The 19,335-nt window shown below is 39.6% G+C and overlaps 1 long non-coding RNA gene across 1 annotated transcript in view; it reads right to left on the reverse strand.

The window, feature by feature from the left end:
• Nucleotides 1–1,285: 1,285 nt before the first annotated feature.
• Nucleotides 1,286–19,335, reverse strand: part of LOC140629566 (uncharacterized) — an 81,359-nt gene continuing 63,309 nt past the window's right edge. Inside the window, exons 2-3 of the long non-coding RNA XR_012027421.1 lie at nucleotides 14,815–14,884; nucleotides 1,286–3,237 (exon numbers count right to left, since the gene is read on the reverse strand). This is a non-coding gene — a long non-coding RNA (uncharacterized lncRNA). The remainder of the gene's footprint in view (nucleotides 3,238–14,814; nucleotides 14,885–19,335) is intronic.

A 19,335-nucleotide genomic window follows, 5' to 3' on the forward strand; every position in this document is an offset into this window, starting at 1 on the left:
TCCTTCTTTATAGTTGATTCTGGCCAGATCTCTCCTTCGGGACCTAGGCATTCATTTCCCCAGCTTCTGGGAACATTGGCAGCTCACATTCTTCTCTGTGAATTGTCATTAGCCAAAGGGCAGCCCCCATGGCATGGCTGTTCAATGTGGAGTTCAAGGCCAGGTCTGCTTGTCTCCATTTGGGACAACTTTAAAGTGCTATCCCAACTCTAGAACTTCCATGGCATCAACTGAAAACTGTTGTTATTCCTTGTAACCCAATTCCTTCTGCCCAGCCCTGCTTTTTTATTCCCCAAGGTATTCTGAAGGACATTCTTCCATAAAACTCTTGCCAATAAATCTCTCTCTCAGAGTTTGTCTCCTGAGGAAACTGACCCAAGCTATATTCTTCAACCTTGAGAGAGAGGGGTGGGTGACCAAACTGACAGTTGAGAGGTCTGAAAACAAAGGCTTAGAGAAGTAGTTTGCTGGAGGCTGCATAGTTTGTAAGGATTAACAGAATCTGACTCAAACCACCTGGGTTTGAATCTGGATACCTTTCTATTTGCACATAAAACATCTAAAATGTGTGGCTAAATTTTCTTTTTGGAGGTTTTTATTTTCATTACTTATTTTAATAGTATATTAAAATATTTTATTTACTAGTTTTTGTTTTCTTCTAATGAGAATAACTACTAACTACATATGCTTCAGGATGATGGGCCATGTTAAACTTCTCTCTACCAAGTACACTTATTTGTACTCTAAGATTAAAAAGGGAGTTTTCTGGCACTCAGTACTCAGAAAAACATCCAGGGCAATACTGTGTGCTCTAAGGATATTTCTATATGTTGGAAGGAAGTTTCCATCATGTGCTAATGATAACATTTCCTTTTGGAGCATATGCCCAAAAGAATAGCAGCTTAATGGGAGAACTTTGATTAACTGCCCAGACAAGTTTCTGTCAACTACTATTAATAACAAAAGATATATATGGATCTGAACACTGTGCGCACACACACATATGTACACACTCACACATACTGGATCCTCCCTTTCCTTCACCATCTTATGTTGGGGTCTGTCAACCTGTGAGCAAATAGGACTATAAAAAGTGTTCATTAAATTATTTATTGTGCCTAGCTGGGCTATGGCTGCAGAAAATGAATAGGATTATGCCTGGTGTTTTGCCAGATATGGCCTAGTATTAATAAAAAGAGAGACATAATCTCATCTGCTGTGAAGCTTTAGAAGAAAAATAAATTCTGAAGAAAATATTCTTGATAACATTGGAAATTAAGTCTATAATAGTTTATTGATATTTATTAAATACATTTCATTAGCACTGTTGAGATGGGAAAGCAAGGAGTAAAAGGGAAAAATGAAATGTGGGAATACAGGTTGGCTGGTAAGAATGACAGAGTGAGCCTGATAAACAGGATATGTCTGCGGTTGATTGGTATCCTCAATTTCACTGTTTTTTTCTGACCTGTCATGGATATTTCTCTCTTGAGTTTATGAACAAGGAGATAATCATGATGTTCTGCTGCTGCTGTCCAGTAGAATTTTCCTACATCTTCCATGCCCAATATGATAGTCAGTAGCCATGTGGGGTTATCTAATACTTGAAATGTAAGTGCAACTGCAGAGCTGAATGGTAATTTTCTTTAATTAAAAGTTAAATTTAAATCGCTGTATGTGGCCAGTGGCTAGTGCATTGGATGGTGCAACCTACAATTATGTAATAAGGTGAAAATTTTAGTTCTTAACATTTATCATTAGGATTCCTTTTAGGTATAAAAATGACTTTCCTTAGGATGACTGGTGCTAAGCCCATTTGGGATATATATTCCACTTTATATGTATTAGCTTATTTAATTCCCAGTTTAACTCAATGAGATAGTAATTATTATTATTCCCATTTTAGAGGCAATGAATCTGAGGTTAAAAGAGATTAAGTTACTTGCCAAGAGTCACATAATAAGTATAGATCCAAAGATGTGTCTGTCAGTGGATACAGCAGATGCTGCAGCATCATGGCAGAAGGACGAATTGCTTGGCATGAATTAAGGGATGATGAGATGAGTGAGAAAAATGGAGAGAGTCTGAGACTGAGACTCTATGGGGTGAAAAGCTCATGAGGCTGTGGGGAGGGGACTTGGGTTATGTTATAAACATGGTAACCACTAGCCACATATGCTTATTTAAATTTAAAGACATTAAAATTAAATAAGTCTAAAATTCAATTTCTCAGTTATACTGGCCACATTTCAAGAGTTCAAAAGCCACATGTGCCTAATAATGACTGTAGATATGGTGCAGAAGTAGGGCATTTCCATTATCATAGAAAGTTCTATTGGACAGGACTGAGTCATAGGACAGTTCAGGATGACTGTATCTATTGACCAGGGAGGTGGTTTTCACTGATGTAAAGTAAATCTCTCTTTCATCTTCCCCCCAAATTACCAGCAAAGCCCATTAATTTCATGAATGGCCTATAGGAGTAAATATAAATTGAAGAAAGGGTTATATTTCTTGCCTAGGTCAATATGACATGGTATATGGGATGAGCTTCAAAAGCAAGAGGCTGAAGTCTCAGGTGGTCACATAAGTTGTAAAAGGTGTTCTTAGGGTAGGATTGGAGCTTAAACTCCCATAAACTGTGGAATTAGGGGAGTGATGGTGGTTCAAACTAATTTTCACTAAGATTTGTGGATACTGTGACCCTCTCTCCTCCAGCTGGCAGTATTCATATGACCATTCTTATAATGTGAAAGAGGGAATTATGTTCTACTCTTATTCTTGATCTCATAATCTTTAAAACATTTGTCAAGTTTTCTTGAAAGCTGCAATTTGTAGTAAGTTTGTATTTATCCATCCTGCTACTGATTTTAAGTCACCACACAGGAGACATTCCTGGCTCTAATTAATAATAATGGTTAGCAATCTAAGTACAAAACACTGTTTTAAGCATTTTATACATATTAAACTCATTTGTTCCTCAGAGTAACTCAAGGAAATAGTGTTCTCCTCATTTTAAAGGCAATGAATCCAAGGCACAAGAGACTAGGTAACTTGTCATGAGTCCCATAGTGAGAGAGGCAGGATTTGAATGAATTTTTCCTCAGAGGCCAACACAATGTCTTTCTTGGGTTTCAATAGGCAGGTAACCAGTGTCTTATGGTTTGTTGGCCTGGCTCCTGAATCTTGCCCTTGTGTGTTGCCTTCATGGATACCTCGCTGCAAGAAGAGTCAGCTCTGCAAGTGAATTGAATACATTAATTCACATGCCCATCATTTCTGGGAGTATGGAATTGAAACACTGAAGAACATCAGGGACACCCTGAACACTTTGTAATTGTGAAGGAGCCAACCTCTACCCTTTGGGTGGAAAATAAAAGTTTCCCTGCCCAACTGTGCAGCTCTCTGAAGGAACTAGCTGCCAAGCTATTGAGAATTTCTGGATGTTCACTGAATACCTAGTTGTCATAATTTCACCAGCCATATTACAGGAGAACAAGCAGTAGAGATATAAGCAATCTATAATTAATTGCATATTATACTCCTGTAGAATGGTCGTGATGGGATGGACTTTAGGTATCATCTGGTCCAGACGTTTTCAATGGCTGGGTTGTAGACAAGGAAGACTTTTAAATATGTGGAAGCCAGGTCCTACCCCTGGGGACTCTGATTCCATAGATCTGTGGGTAGGATCTGGACATCTGTACTTTAAGAAGATGTCCACTAAACAGAAATTCATTGGTCACATTTGGAAGATGTTAGAGAAATAACTAATTAATTTAAAATCTGCCAAATTAAGGGGAAAGCATGCACTCATCCTTCTTTTCACTTACCAATGCTAACAGGAAACTTGAATAGCTATTTAGGGAAAATTTCTCATTACAGAAGATTGCAGCTAGTATGTAAAAAAAGAGGTAAAATATCATCATTCTTAAATCCTAATGAATCAATGGATCAAGGCAATGATCATCAATAGCTGTAAATAACACAAAATGGTCATCCTGATGAAGGTACACAACACCACGTATAAAGTGTTCTCACCAAAAACTTAAAATAGAATCTCATCAAGTCTCTATATCTCACTTTCAATTTATAAGAGATATAGAGGACAGAGGAACATGCTAAACAACCCTACCAGTATTCAGTAATCAAAATCCAGACTATGACAACATCTATAGGTCAAATAATCCTGTTTCATCCTCAAATACATTGAAAGGGGGAAAAAGATGAGGGGGAAATCCCTGGAAAACGGATCTTGATAAAGCTCTTGACTTGATCCTACACTTAAAATTATATATTGTTAATTTTGTTAGGTGTGATAATTACGTTGTAGGTACTTTTAGAGTTACTGTAATGTTTATGGATGAAATAAATATTTATGAATAAAATAAGAAGATTTACTTTAAATTATGTCAGAGAAGGGAGGTAGGTAAAGGATTATATGAAACAAGAATAGTCCTAAGTTGACAACAGTTGAAGCTAGGTGATGGACAGTAAGCAGTCATCATACCATTTTTGCAAGTTATGTATATGATTGAAATTGCCAATCAGAAAAAGTTGATAATAAAACTGTGTCCCAAAATGCAAAGGCTGTGGCTTACAGAAAACTACAACTCTCAGGCTGAATCCAGTCTGCTGCCTGTTTTTGTTAATACAATTTTATTAGAATACAATAAACTGTACCTATTTATTTGCCTGCCTGTTGTCTACAATGACAGAGTTGAGCAGTTGCTGCAGAGACTATGTGGTCCATAAAGCCTAAAATATTTGCTATCTGGCCCTTTACAGAAAATGTTTGCCAACTCCTAACTTAGAAGAAGTTACAAACTGAGAAAAGAATTAACTACTAATTTTTTGTTTGGTTATTGTTATACATACCATTTCTCATGTGTATGTTTCTAATTTTTTTCAGCTTTTTAAATAATGTTAGAAGGAATATTAGAATTCAAATATCATCATTTTGTAACTCCTGATGAGTCACCAGTTGTAGGCAATGGTTATCAATAGGAGTAGGTCTAGGCATTGGTCATCAAAGAGTAATACATAATAATATTGATGTAATAATGTGCAATACTATGAATGATGAATGGTTTAAGCTATTGTTCTAAAATATATATATAAGCCTAGGTGATTCCAATGACTGTACCAAGTTGAGAACATTAACCTCCTTTCTCTTTATTATTCATATGTGAAAAGTTAAGTCACAGAACAGATACCAAAAGGGAGTACCCACCCAGAGACCCAGACATGTTTCATCATGTGAGTTCTTCCTGCCCTCTCACGGTGTACTAGAGTGTTTAAAACAAAACAAAATGGTATATGAATCCTAGCAAGATATGCTTTGTATCAGTTTTCTCTATCTCAATTCTGGTAGTTCCTATAAACCATATCGGTCAGTAAAATATTGTGTCCTGTAGCACCATTACCTGCCAAGTGGAGAGAGAAAGGAAGATAGTTATGTAATACCTGCCCCTATAGTGATGGCCCATATATTATCTGTCTAATCTTCTAAAGAATTGGGTGGTGCAGAGGGTGGAGTATTATAATATTCCAATACTAGCTTCTCTGAAGGACTAATATATTGCTGATTTAGTAGTGGTCAAAGTTGAGAAGTGGGAAAGGAATGGTTGGGAAAAACTCTAAGGAAACTTGGGCTCTCACAAGGCTAAAGGAAGTAATGCTGGAGTAGCAGAAAAGCTTGAAGCTGAAAGACTTGGTTCAAGTCCTGGCTTTTTTCTTATGACAAGGTGACTTAGAAAAAGCCCCTTAACCTTTATGAATTGCAGTTGCCTCTGATGTAGCAGGCTAACTTCACAAGGTTGTTGTGAAGATTAAATGGAGTAATGTATCTGAAAGAATTTTGTAAACTCTATAACACTAGGTAAATAGAAGTTCTCATTACTTAGGCTCATTCATTTTGCCAATGAACTAAAGCCATCTTTGGTGGTTGCCAAGTTCAGGAACGTTAAAAGAAGCATTTGGCTTTCTTGCAGATGGGTGATTTACACTGAATCTAAGCTGTTGCATGCTGTCTTTTTAGACTAAATAGCTTACTTTCCATTTATTCTCTTGTCTCTAGGAAGGGAGCTGGATGTGTCATGGAGAAGAAGCATAGAATGAAAAGAGATGCAGGAGTTGAGGCAGCCATACACTTCTTTTAGAAGCAGTATCCCTCTATAATTTGGCAGAGAGAAGGTAAAACGAATACAAAGTAATGTGTGATAGAAAACAGAACTGAAAAAAAAAAGAAAAAAGAAAACAGAACTGAGGGGATGCCTGGGTGGCTAAGCGGTTGAGTGTCTGCCTTGAGCTCAGAGTGTGATCCTGGAGTCCTGGGATCGAGTCCCACATCGGGCTCCCTGCATGGAGCCTGCTTCTCCCTCTGCCTGTGTCTCTGCCTCTCTCTCTCTCTGTCTCTCATGAATGAATAAAAAAAAAAAAAAAAAAAGCAAACAGAACTGAGAAGGAAGGAGTGAGGAACACAGAGATGGTAGATGTACTTTCAGATACACATGGTTTGCAGTCACCTATAGCATGACATTCCAAAACTAAATGCAGTTTCCTGGTTTTATGTGTAACTCTGGCATCTTCCCAGCCTATTTACTTCCTTTGGTTCTAAACAGTATCTGACAAAGTGTAATGCACATAGCAAGAACTCAGTAAATATTTGTGGAGTGAATATTTCCGTTAAGGCTGAAAATTGAGAGTTGGCTACACATATTCCTTTCCTTTCGTAACAGGACTTTGATAGCTTAGAGAAGGGCTGAGCCATTCAAACAACATTGAGAATTCAGTTCAGGTTTGACGTGGTTAATTATCATCCTGTTTTCTCTGGCTTGGCCAGATATCATAACTACTTTCAAAGGTTCTGTACAGCTAGGATACAGCTAGAAGCCACTGACAGTCTTGGAAACTACTATTATCTAAACATTTTGCAGAGATGTATTTTTTATTCTCTGTTAGCAACTGAATTCTTGCTTTTGTATTTAGTCTAATTGCCACTCAGAGCAGAATATTTTTAATTGGTGCATCCTTTCTACCTTGCCCACTTCTAAATATATGAATAAACATGTTTGCTGCTTAAAAAAAAAAGAGTAAGAGTTTCTTGAGAAGGTCATCATTGCACTAAGATTCTTCGATATCTTAGATATTGAATAATATTATAGGTATTAAATGATATAGCTATTAAATAAATGTGTATATTTTATACACAATACTGACTGGATCATGAGGATATAATGTACAACATGGTGACTATAGTTAATAATTCTGTATTCCATATTTGAAAGTTGCCAAGAGGGTAGATATAAAAATTCTCATTGCAAGTAACATCTTACAGCTATGGTGATGGATGTTAACTAGACTTATTGTGATGATTTCCCATAAATATGAATATTGAATCATTATTTGTATACCTGAAACTATTATAATGTTATATGCCAGTTATACCTCAATAAGAAAATAATTTGACAAGGTTGAATATTCATATTGAATTACAGTATGAATATGCAAAAAAAAATACTGAGCATTTGGGATAGCATTTGTTTCTGACGTTTAATGCAGGTGACCCAGACAGTACTGGCTCTTTTTGAGAAATTTATTGCTTAGGACTTGCCTTAAGTCAGTTTGGTTAGAATCAGAGCCTGGGATGGGGATTCTTGCTTGAATGATTTATTGGGGAAGTGTTCCCAGGAGAACAGGAGCACGGAAGCAGGAGAGAGTAAGGAAGGGAGCTAAGCACGGATGTGGTATCAGCTGGAGACTGGCTTCAGCCTGACCCCGTGGGGTGCTGATAGTATCACTACATGGCTCCTTTTCAAAGGTAAAAGGAGTTTGAAAGCTCAGTGAATTTTGTAGTCATTTTACTTGACTAATGAAAAATCATATGAAGGAGAAAAGATCCTGGAAGCTCAGGTAACAGCATTTCCTGTCCCTAAAAGAATTTCTGTTCTTCATGCATTTTCTTTGGTTAAATTAATCCAGAAATAATGTTTTTAACCTCTCATGCTTTACCTTTTTTTTTTTTTAACAAAGAAATTGATGAATGTGGAAGAATTGACTAAAGATTATTGCTTGAAATACTATTCTGGAAAGAAATTGTAGAAATTAATAGCACTTATGATGTGTACATAGATAGATATGGCAATTTTGAATTTGTTAATTCAATCTTTTAGTTCATATTTAAAAAATAAGACTTTCAAATTTAAAAATAATCCTTGGTTTAATTGTTATGTAAAGGACGACAAGTAGCAGCTCACAAGATGCATATAGAGAAAATTTTTGCCAACATCAGTAAGACAAATAGTATTAAGTGTCTAATTAGGAAATTCTACCACCCTGAGTAGACTAAGTGTTACATGAAACTTCTTACTTGAATACAGTTGGTGACGATTATTTCAGTATGTGTGTGGAAGGAGAGATGTTAGCGAGAATGAGATAGGATTGTAAGAACGATGGTGAAGATTTGGTAGATTTTTCTAAAGCTAAATACAGAGTATGTATATATACATATTCTATATATATTCTCTCTATATATATTTTACATATATATAGTAAATGTATAGCTAAACAGAGAATATATATATTCTATGGGAATATATATTTCCCCATAGAATGTCATTTCATATCCATTTCACTGTTAGCACCAAAATGGAAATAGCATTTGCTACCTAAATTGGGTTAAGAGAGAAATAGATTAAAATTCATACAACATTTTGCATATGATAATGTGATGAAATTTGTCAAAATTACTCATTGTCTCTTCCCTTCTTACTCCTTTCTACTTTGTAAAAATGGGTCAATAATTTATACTATCTCAGGGCACCTGGGTGGCTTAGTGGTTGAACATCTGCTTTTGCCTCACGTTGTGATTCCGGGGTCCTGGGATCGAGTTCCGCATCAGGCTTCCCCTTTGCCTATGTCTCTGCCTCTCTCTGTGTGTCTTTCATGAGTAAATAAATAAAACCTTAAAAAATATACTGTCTCTAAAGGTGTTATTTATTGCTTTTTAAAGACTTCTCATTCTTTCACTGATTATTTTTATTCTATAATTCCTTTTTATAATTAAATTTATTTAAGTAAAGTACCCCCAAAGTAGAGGTCCAACTCAACCTGAGATCAAGAGTCATATGTTCTACCAACTGAGCCAGTCAGGTGCCCCCTATGATTCTTTTTTGATACATGTGCACAAAAAGGTATGAGAGAATTATAATAAACAAGCAAACAAAAGATCATGAAGTATGTGTACTATAATCTAAAATACTGTGTACTCATAGAAAAAGACATATGGGCCTATATCTGGACCCAGATACTTTCCCTGTGAGCACTACAAAAACAACCACAAGGATGGGGAAGAAGGAAATTGGGAGACTTTGAAGGTCAGTTGGCTGTATAAAATGTGTATAAAATGTGTATAAATGTGTATAAGTCCCAGCATAAAAGTAATTTAGTAAAGGTCAGAAAGATGTTGGGGTTTTTTATGAGTTATCAGAATGATGTGAGACAACATTGGGGAATTAGCAAAGTGCCAGAATCGAAAGGGAGTGTCAATAGGAAAGCTAGAAGCCTAGGGCCTGAAGGAGACTCAGGTAGGAAAGAGTTCAGAAACTTCGAAGGGGACAGAGTTTGAGCCAGGTTCAGGATAAACCCCTGTTGCCACTGCACAACATCCTATAATTTACAACCTAACCTTAATCCTTGTTGCTGTTTTTTTTTTTTTTTTAAGATTTTATTTATTTATTCGTGAGAGACACACAGAGAAAAGCAGAGACATAGGTAGAGGGAGGAGCAGGCTCCCCGCCCAGACCCCGATGGGGGACTCCATCCCAGGAACCCTGGATCACAACCTAAGTCTAAGCAGATGCTCAACCACTGAGCCACCCAGGTGCCCCGAGGGACAGAGAGAGAGAGAGGGAGAGAGAGAGAGAGAGAGAGAGAATCTTTAGCAGGCTCCATACTCAGCACAGAGTCCTGCATGGGGTTTCATCTCACAACCCTGAGATCATGACCTGTGCCAAAATCAAGAGTCAGATACTTAACCGACTAAGCCACCCATGTGCTGCCTTGTTGCTTGCATGATAAATAACAATCCTTTCCCAGAACTGGAGTCTTGACCCGGTTTAGTGCCCTGGGCCCTCACTAAGACCAGTCCTTCCAGAAGGCTTCCTTTGCATGTCACATAGGCCCGCTCAGGGCTGGCCTTTCTCTCTGGTCCTGACTTCATCGAGAGATCCTTTGTATCCCTCCCTTACTCTTCACTGCTACTGCCTGGGAAAGTCATCAGAATTTTTTGTTCTGAGACTAAAAAAAGGGCACTGTCATGCAATGTTGCCTCCTTGAGGACATCCAAGGGTTTCTGAAGACCTAAAGATTGGTGGCAGGACCTTGAAGGGGCACAGTGAAGAGAAGGCAGTCTCAGTACCAGTGGGCCTCCAGACCCTAACACGACTGATGTAGGGGCGGGTCTTCCCAGCAGACAGTGGACCCCAAAAGTGGTTTCCAGGTGTGAGTACATTCCCAGGGTAGTGTAAGAGATGATTCCCTGGGAGGTGGGCAAAAAATGTCAGAGTTCCTGGGTTTTTTTCCCCTTATCTAACATTAAGCCTTAGTAATATTGAATATGCATGTGGACATTGGTACCTTTTATGATTGTGAGATGGTGCATATTATGGTCTTTGAGGCATCTTAAGGCAAAGATGGGCGCTCCACTATGTGTGGTGTGTGGTGTGCAGTGGGTGGGGTTGACCTTGGCATCTTCACTTACTTGAATGTTACTAAGTGCTGTGATTGATGTGTTCTGGGCTACTTGTGCCATATTAATTGTGTTTATAAATATTTCTATCTACTCAAACTAACCCTTGCAAAATGAACAAGAGGGTTAAGCAGATTCCTACAAAGAGACTGAAGACTAAACTAAATGTAAGTATAAGCAAACAACAAGAAAGCAACAGAGCTGGTGTCACTTTTATTCCTAGATAGACTCATCAGTCACTGAAGAGGTAAAAATGATGTTGGTCCCACTAGATCTGACAAAGTTAGCCAGAGTAAATTGTCGTTAGCACAATGACTTTATGATGTAGATCTACATTGATTTTCATAATGATGGTCCTTACCTTTTGTGAATATGGAGCACTAAGATATCAGTGTATGTGTTTTTTTTTTTTTAATTTTTATTTATTTACTTATGATAGTCACAGAGAGAGAGAGAGGCAGAGACACAGGCAGAGGGAGAAGCAGGCTCCATGCACCGGGAGCCTGATATGGGATTCGATCCCGGGTCTCCAGGATCGCGCCCTGGGCCAAAGGCAGGTGCCAAACCGCTGCGCCACCCAGGGATCCCTCAGTGTATGTGTTTTTAAGCACAGGATGAACTTGGTAGAACAAAGGAGGAACAGGACAATAAGGAGTTGGCTTTATTTTTCTCTAAACATCATTCTTAATCATGATTGTCTTAGTCCATTCAGGCTATTATAACAAAATACCATAATGAGTGGCTTATAAAAAACCAGAAATTTCTTTTTCACAGTCTGGAGGCTGGGAAATCTGAGATCATGGTGCCTGCATGTTTGCATTGGCTCCTAAGGGCCCTCTTCCTGGTTCATAGCTGGCATCTTCCCATCAGGTGAAAGGGTCTAGGGGAGCTCTCTGCGGTTTCTTTAATAAGAGCATTAACTCCGTTCATGAGAGCTCCAGCCTCGTGATCTAATCACCTCACATAGACCCCACCTCCTAATAATTCACATTGGATATTAAAATTTTAACATATGAATTTTGAGGTGGCCACATTCAAAACATAGCAATGATATCCCCCACCCCACCCCATTGTTGAACAAGTTATTGGATTAATATTATTTTAGTCACTTGCAGCTATGTAAAAAGCCTCATGTAGGTAAATATAAGCCATCTTCAGGTGTTAGAGGATTCAACTCAGCCTAACACTGAAACAGCACTCTCACACCCAGGGGACTTACAGTGTCAGAGGTGTCTCAACCTTTCTCAGGTAGATGAAGAGAAGCAAGAGCCTTTTGTCACTGGTGCCACTATTGTTCTATCTTGATTAACACTGTCTGGCTCTTCCATGGGACATTTGTGTGTTGTTTGGAATGTCCTCCTGTGGGAAGTGATGTGGGTGATACATTCTACTACCGACTCCTGGGTCCAGCCCCTTCAGCTCTTACCTTCGGCAGTCTACCCTACAGACTCTAACTCCTCACCCTTGTCCTCATGGGTTGTTTTCTTGGGCAGGCCCCATCAAGACAGTTTGGACATGCATCTATGTGCCCATGGGAACCACCTACATTCTCGCCACCCAAAAGAGAGCATTCAGGTCTGCTCTCCTCTTGCCTTTGATGGCTGAAGGCTCTACCTACCCTCCTGCTCTCTGTTGTCACTAGCTGGTAAATAGATCCCAATCTTCATGTTCACCCTTGCCTTCATTCAATCAGTCCCCAAGTTATTCTGATTTTACCTCTTAAATATTTCTCAAATGGATTTTTTCCCTCTCTTTTCTTACTGCCATTTTTTGAGTTCGATCTTTCATCTATTTTTCTTTCTAACTTATCTTGTCCTCTTGAAACCTACCCTCCATGTAACTGCTGGAATGATTATCAAAAATGAAAATTGAATCCCATCACTATTCTGCATAATGAACATTGATGTTTCTCCTTGGGCATTGCCTACAGGATCAGTCCCAAGTTTAACTTGGCCTAAAAGCTTCTCCATGATCTGATTCCTGGTCACCATAAACACATGCCAAGGTACATCCTGGCTGCCTTGATTTTTACTATCCTTCCATTGGAAATGTTTTCTAGCCATCATGCTGTCCTCCCCACAGCTAACTCATTGGTTAAGACTCAGCTCATTTTAGTCTCCTCCAGGGGCCTTCCCCTGAGACCTCACCTCCACCTACACTCCCATTGGCCCTGAGCTGGGTTAGGAGCCCCTCCTCATCCCTCTTTAGGCTCTTTTTGTCACTGTTGGTTCTATTACTGCACTTACAGTGTATGTTCCAGTATGTATGTGTCCATTAGACTGAGCATCTGGGAGGAAGAACAGGGTCTTTTTGATTTGACTTTCCTTGTGCTGGCACATGATAGGCACTAAAATATTTGCTGAAGGAATAAGTGAAGAAATGGAAGAATAAAATAAGGCTTTAAGATAACAGAGGGCAGGAGATGAGGTTGGAAAAGATGATTTGACTCCTTCTTTCCCCTTTATTGTTTCTGCTGCAATTCTGAGTCACCACCAAGTGGGCTTTCTCAACAGCAGTGGGGAAGCCATCTGTGCTCCCACCACCTGTCTGCATGTCTTTTTTTCCCACTTAAGAAAATACATGGCCAGAGTAGAGATGGTCATTCCTTTGACTTGTAGCACAAAGATTTCTTGCCTAAGAGGATCGTGACAGTTTGCCTGGTTTTAGGAAACAAAACAAACAATGGAACTGGTGCCTGTGGGTTTTCTCATTGGATTCCAGACGTGTGGTGGGTGTGAGTAATCATAGAGAGGTATTTCTGAAATGCTTCTAGGTTTCCAAGGTTGTCTGATAGTCCCAATTCTTACAAAGCATTTTCAGACTTTTCATGACTGCAGTTGCCAATGGGAAGGTAGACTAGGAATAGGCAGGATGATAGGCAGCCATGAGAATCTGGGACCAGGATGGCTGGAAGACCTAGAAACAGTATTCAAGAAGCTGCCATTTGATGAGGCTCCTAAATAGCAGGGTTGGGGAGGTAGAGAAAGGCAGGAACATGGTGGGCCCTATGGCACATTTTGCCTCTGTCTGTATTTACCTAGTGTCTAGCACTGAATCTGGGAAATAGCAGACATCTGCTAAGGGAGAAGGTGACACAGGACTTAGCAATGTCTAGGATTATTTCAAAAAAACAAATAAACTTGTCCTAAACCATGGCAGCCACTGAAAATAACTTAGTCTTGCAAAAGTATGGACTTTCTAAATTAAGAGAAATGGTTTTGGCCTTCAGTTCTTGCATATGCCTAAGATCATTGTTATATAAGCAGTAAGATCTTTCCTGTAAAACTCTGAAGAAACACCAATATGCTTTTGCAGCCTGCTCAGTATCCATCTCCCCTTTTTCTGATAAAAGAGCCCCACCTTTTCTTTTGGGGAATTATCCTTCTCTGTAGTTAATCCATGTGAGATCTGTCCTCTTGTTTTCAGAAATGGACATGTCTAAGACCCGAGACTAGGCAATAAAAGGATAGCAACTCCTGGCCACAGTGATGTGTCTAGGGGAGAGGACAAAAGTCAGGCCTTGAAGATACAGGCTTGGCTCTTATCTTGGAATGATTGTCAAAAAAAGCTGGCTTTCTTTCTTTTCTTTCTTTTTTCCTTTCTTTCTTCATTAGAGAGAGGAAATCTTAAGCATTTTGGACTAAGCATGGAGCCTGACATGGGGCTTGATCTCATAATCCTGAGTTCATCACCTGAGCCAAAATCAAGAGTTGGATGCTTAACCGACTAAGCCACCCAGGTGCCCCAAAGAGGTTGCTATGAGAAAATGTAAGCCTAGAAATGCTGGAAGCTGTGTTTGGGAAAAGCCTACCTGGAAATTATGCCAAGTCAGAGGAAAGCAGAGCATAATGATGGAGAAAATCAGATTCCTGATAACATTGTATGTATGCCTAGATCAAGCCAGACCTGTAACCAAGTTAACCCTGGATTTGTTATATTCCAAAAGTCAATAAATTTCTTTTGTTTAATTAAGTCAGTTTTAATGGATTTTCTGTTATTGTCTATCCCCAAATTTCTCACATTCTAAGACCCTGGAATTCTGCTAGGAGTGGATGGAGTCTTACCTACTGCTGTCTAGGAGATACTTCTTGTATATGCCCTCTGGTTCACACAGGAACATGATAGAGGCTCACACTATGGAAAATGACAGGAGTTATTAGGACAGAAGCTCATCCCACTTACTCTTTTTCTTAGGTAGATACGTAAGGTAAAGAAATATTGACTTGAGACATGATATGTATTTTTAAGGTTACTATGACATTTTGAATACTTTCAAAAGAGAAAATAATTTTCCACTTTTCCCTCACCCTCCATTTCTTCTTCTTCTTTTTCTTCTTCTTCTTTTTAAAGATTTTATTTATTTATTCATGAGAGACAGAGAGAGAGAGAGAGAGGCTGAGACATAGGCAGAGGGAGAAGCAGGCTTCCTGCAGGGTGCCTGATGTGGGACTTGATCCCAGGACCCAGGATCATGACTTGAACCAAAGGCAGATGTTCAACCACTGAGCCACCCAGGGGCCCCTCTATTTTTTTTTTCTAAGGACAGTGATAAGAAAAGCTCTTCTACTTTGAATCTTGAGTTTTCTGTTTGTCCTTGCTTCCTATCCCTCTTTCCCACAGCCCTCCTGCCAGTCTCCCAATGTGGTGCCTGGGACAGCCTTGCCACAGGGCCCATACCAATGCCAATAGCTCCAATTCAGAAATAGTTCTGACATCATTGTTCTAACTTTACCTTCTCTCTCTCTCTTTTTTTTTTCCTCTCTCTTTCTTATTTGCATTGGACTCAGTTCTGTATTTATTCCACAAATATTTATTGGCACCTACTATATGATAAGCACAGTTTTGGGCATTTCAGATATATCAGTGAACAAAACTATTCTCACAGAGCTTGCATATTATAGTGTGTGCATGTGTGTGTAGACAATGAATAATAAATATTACAAGCAGGTAAATTATATAGTCATAAAAGGGTCCTGAGGAAAAAAGATGAAAAAGCAGAAAAAAAGAGAGTAAGGGGTTCAGGTTTCCTGGGAGTGAGAATGGTTGCAGCATTCCATAGATCATACTGAGAAGGTAAAATGTGAGTAGAGACCTGGAGGGAGGGAGTTAGCTGTTAGATTTGGGGGAGAAGCTTCCAAGGAAAGAGAAAAGCCCATACCAAGTCCCTCTGCAACAGTGTGCCTGGCAGTGTTCATGGAATGGCCAAGGTCTCTGTTGCTAGGGTGGAGACAGAAGAAGTGAGAGTGGTAGGAGGTAAGGCAAGGTGAGCAGTGGAAGGGGAAGGTAATGGGATCAGTATCATGGGGGACTTGGGCTTTTACTCTGAATAAGATGAGGACTTATTGGAGGGTTTCAATAGAAAGGGACATGATCTGACTGATTTTAAAGCAATTACTCTGGCTACAGAGTTGAAAATGAGCTTCAGAGGAGCAAGAGTGGAGCACTGAGTATGTAATCAATGCCAGGGATGATGGTCGGGGCAGGAGAGGTGTTGAGAGTGGCTGGGTTTGTTCTAAAGACCAAGCCATGAGTACTTGCTGACAGATCTGATGGGGGAGCTTGTGAGAAGAACAGAGGAAAGTATTCGCCTTGAGCCTTTGCAAGGATAGAATTATCATCAGCTGGGAAGGGGAAACTGAACCCCTTCAGTTTTGTGGGGATAGTAACAGTTCAATGCAGGACAACTGAGGAGGAAATTAGAGATGCTGGGTAGGCAGCTGAGTACTGGGTTTCAGGAGGTAGGTCTGGCACAGAAAGATAAACTCGGGAATTTTTACCATTGAGATGATACTTAGAACCTCATTGTGAACTGTAGGTCCTTCATGTTTAGCCTCCCATTACCTGCCTGATCTGACTTGCAGTGAGAGTTGAGAGCATGACACATTGGGAAAAATATATAGGTTTTGGAGTAGGACAGATCTAGATCAGGATACTAGTGCTGCTTGGGCAAGCTCCTTATCTCTCTCAGTTACAATTTACTTACCTGAAAAATTGAATGATAACATCTATTTTTAGGATAGTTGAGACCCACGAAATTAAATTATGCCTGTGAAACTCCTGGCACATGATAGGTACTCAAGAATTAAGTTCCTACCCACCATTTTTTTCTTTTAAAAATCTAGTATGGATGCTTACTGGTGATTGCAGCCCTGTTCTTACTTTCTTGGACCAGCTGTACCCAAAGTGGGGTCACTGAATAGTAGTAGCATCAGCATTACTTGGGAGCTTGGTAGAAAAGCAAATTCTCAAGCCCCATCATCCCAGCCTACTGAAACAAAGTTCTGGGGTGGGACCCAGCAATCTGTGTTTGAACAAGCCTTCCAGGTGATTCTGGTAAAGTCTGGAATTTCAGAACCACAGCTTTAGTGTCCATTTACAAGCTTCTATGTGAGTACACCTGTCTTTGCTCATGGCCCTGCATCACTGCTGTTGGGAACACTTAATTTTTTTTTAAAGATTTTATTTATTTATTCATAGAGACACAGCTAGAGAGAGAGAGGCAGAGACACAGGCAGAGGGAGAAGCAGGCACTATGCAGGGAGCCTGATGTGGGATTCGATCCCGGGTCTCCAGGATCACACCCCGGGCTGCAGGCGGCGCTAAACCGCTGCGCCACTGGGGCTGCCCCGGGAACACTTATATTGACCAAATTAAATGGCTTTACTATACCTTTCTATTGCTCCTTTAGCTCTGATCTCTCAGCTGAGTCCAAACTTACACCTCCAATTTTCTCTACATTAAATAAAGCTGTTCTGGGAGACACTCAAACTCAAGGGGCAAGATATCCTGTCCCTTCAAAAGAAAAAAGGATTCAAAACCAAAAACTCCCTGTAAGATAAAGAACTCCAACTTCCCTCTCTTTTCCTAGGTTCCTTATTTTAATACTAGGGAAATGCTTACCGCCTCTGCTATGTTGCACGTATCATTTCACTGACTTCTCCCTAAAACTCCATAAAGTAGGACTAATGTGAAGTTCCACTTAGCTGACAAGGAAATTGAGGATTAAGGAAATTAAATAGCTGACTCAGGAGTACACAGGTGGTGCCAGTCAGGGGCACCAGAGGGAGACTATGAGGCTGGAGGGGAAAGAAGGGACTTGTTCTCTCCTGCTCTGCTTGGAATCACATTCTATGATTTGTGGTTGCAACAGAGCTTTTCCTTCATGCAGAATGAGAGTGGGCTTTCTTGAGCAGGGGTGTGTGTGTGTCTATGCCCTTGCACGCATGCATTTTCCCCAGGTTCAACTGAATTAAGCAATCTCGTTACAAGGGGACTGGGTACCAGTGAAGCAACTTTCATTCCTCTCTTCAGGGTCTTTTTAAAAAATTTATTCATGAGATACACACACACACACACACACACACACACACACACACAGAGAGAGAGAGAGAGAGAGAGAGGGAGGGAAGGAGAGAGAGAGGGGGAAAAGCAGACTCCCTGAAAGGAGCGCGGGATCACTCCCTGACCAAAGGCAGACGCTCAACCACGGAGCCACCCAGGCGCCCCTCTCTCCAGGGTCTTACCATAGACCTCTTCTCTCCTGCGCTGGAGGAAACTAGGTCACTTTTGTTTCCACGGAGCCATCAAAGGAGCTTCATAAATAGGTAGTCTGCCACTTTATGTTATTGTTAGTTTGTTTCTATACAGTTGACTTTTGGGATATGGAAATGAAGATCTGTTTTCTCATTACTTGGGAAAATGAGAGTTTATTTTTTGATTCCAACTCTTTAAATATATAAAACAAAATTATTTAAGAAATGAGTAGGAGTTTTTGTAAGGAGGGTTATGTGATAGAATATATTCAGAGATATGTAGGAGAGGCTAAGTGTAGCCAAAAAAAAAAAGCTGTAGTGAATAATAAGAACATCTGGAGTGTAGACTTTGGTAATTTTGGTATTATCATTTGCATTTTAAATGGGTGAGCAATAAAACAGCAGCTATTCATATATCTCTCTACTCAGCCTGACTTAAAGTGCACAGTTATGATTTCACCCTGGAAGCTGATAAAGTTTTCAAGGCATCATATTGTCCACTTCTCTGCTCCTGAGAAACGTGTTAAAATGAAATAGAAACTTTGTGAGGCCAATAGTACAGAAAAGCAGCCTATAAAGTTCTGGGACTAAAGAACTCATGTTTGAGTCTTTTTACCTCCACAAAGTTGAGATCTTTGTTGCCTGCCATAGTGGGTCGGGTTCTGTACACTGATGAGAACAGAAGAGACTGGGCATTTGGAGATGGTTGATTTTCCATCTTAGTTGTCAGATTATACTTATTCCTTTCTTACTGCTGCATTAAAAGCTTATTTTTTGGAAAGTAGATGCCCCAAGAGAATATTATCTAACCCTAATTACTCATTTGAGAGATTAGAGTAAGTGTTTCTTAAACTAGGAGGGGATTTTCACTTTGAGGGCAAGAAGGTTTTCCCTTCTTATCCTTAGTCATAGGTTGTGCTGTTCCTGACACATCCTTCCTCTCCAGTCTGCTTCCTGACTCATGAAAAAATACCAGAGAATATACTCCATTATTTAAAACATGTTCTTCATGCATTTACTTAAGGACTGGTATCTTCTGTTAATAAAAACATT

This window comes from Canis lupus (assembly GCF_048164855.1).
Source record: "Canis lupus baileyi chromosome 16 unlocalized genomic scaffold, mCanLup2.hap1 SUPER_16_unloc_3, whole genome shotgun sequence".
In the NCBI taxonomy this organism is placed as follows: Eukaryota; Metazoa; Chordata; class Mammalia; order Carnivora; family Canidae; genus Canis; species Canis lupus.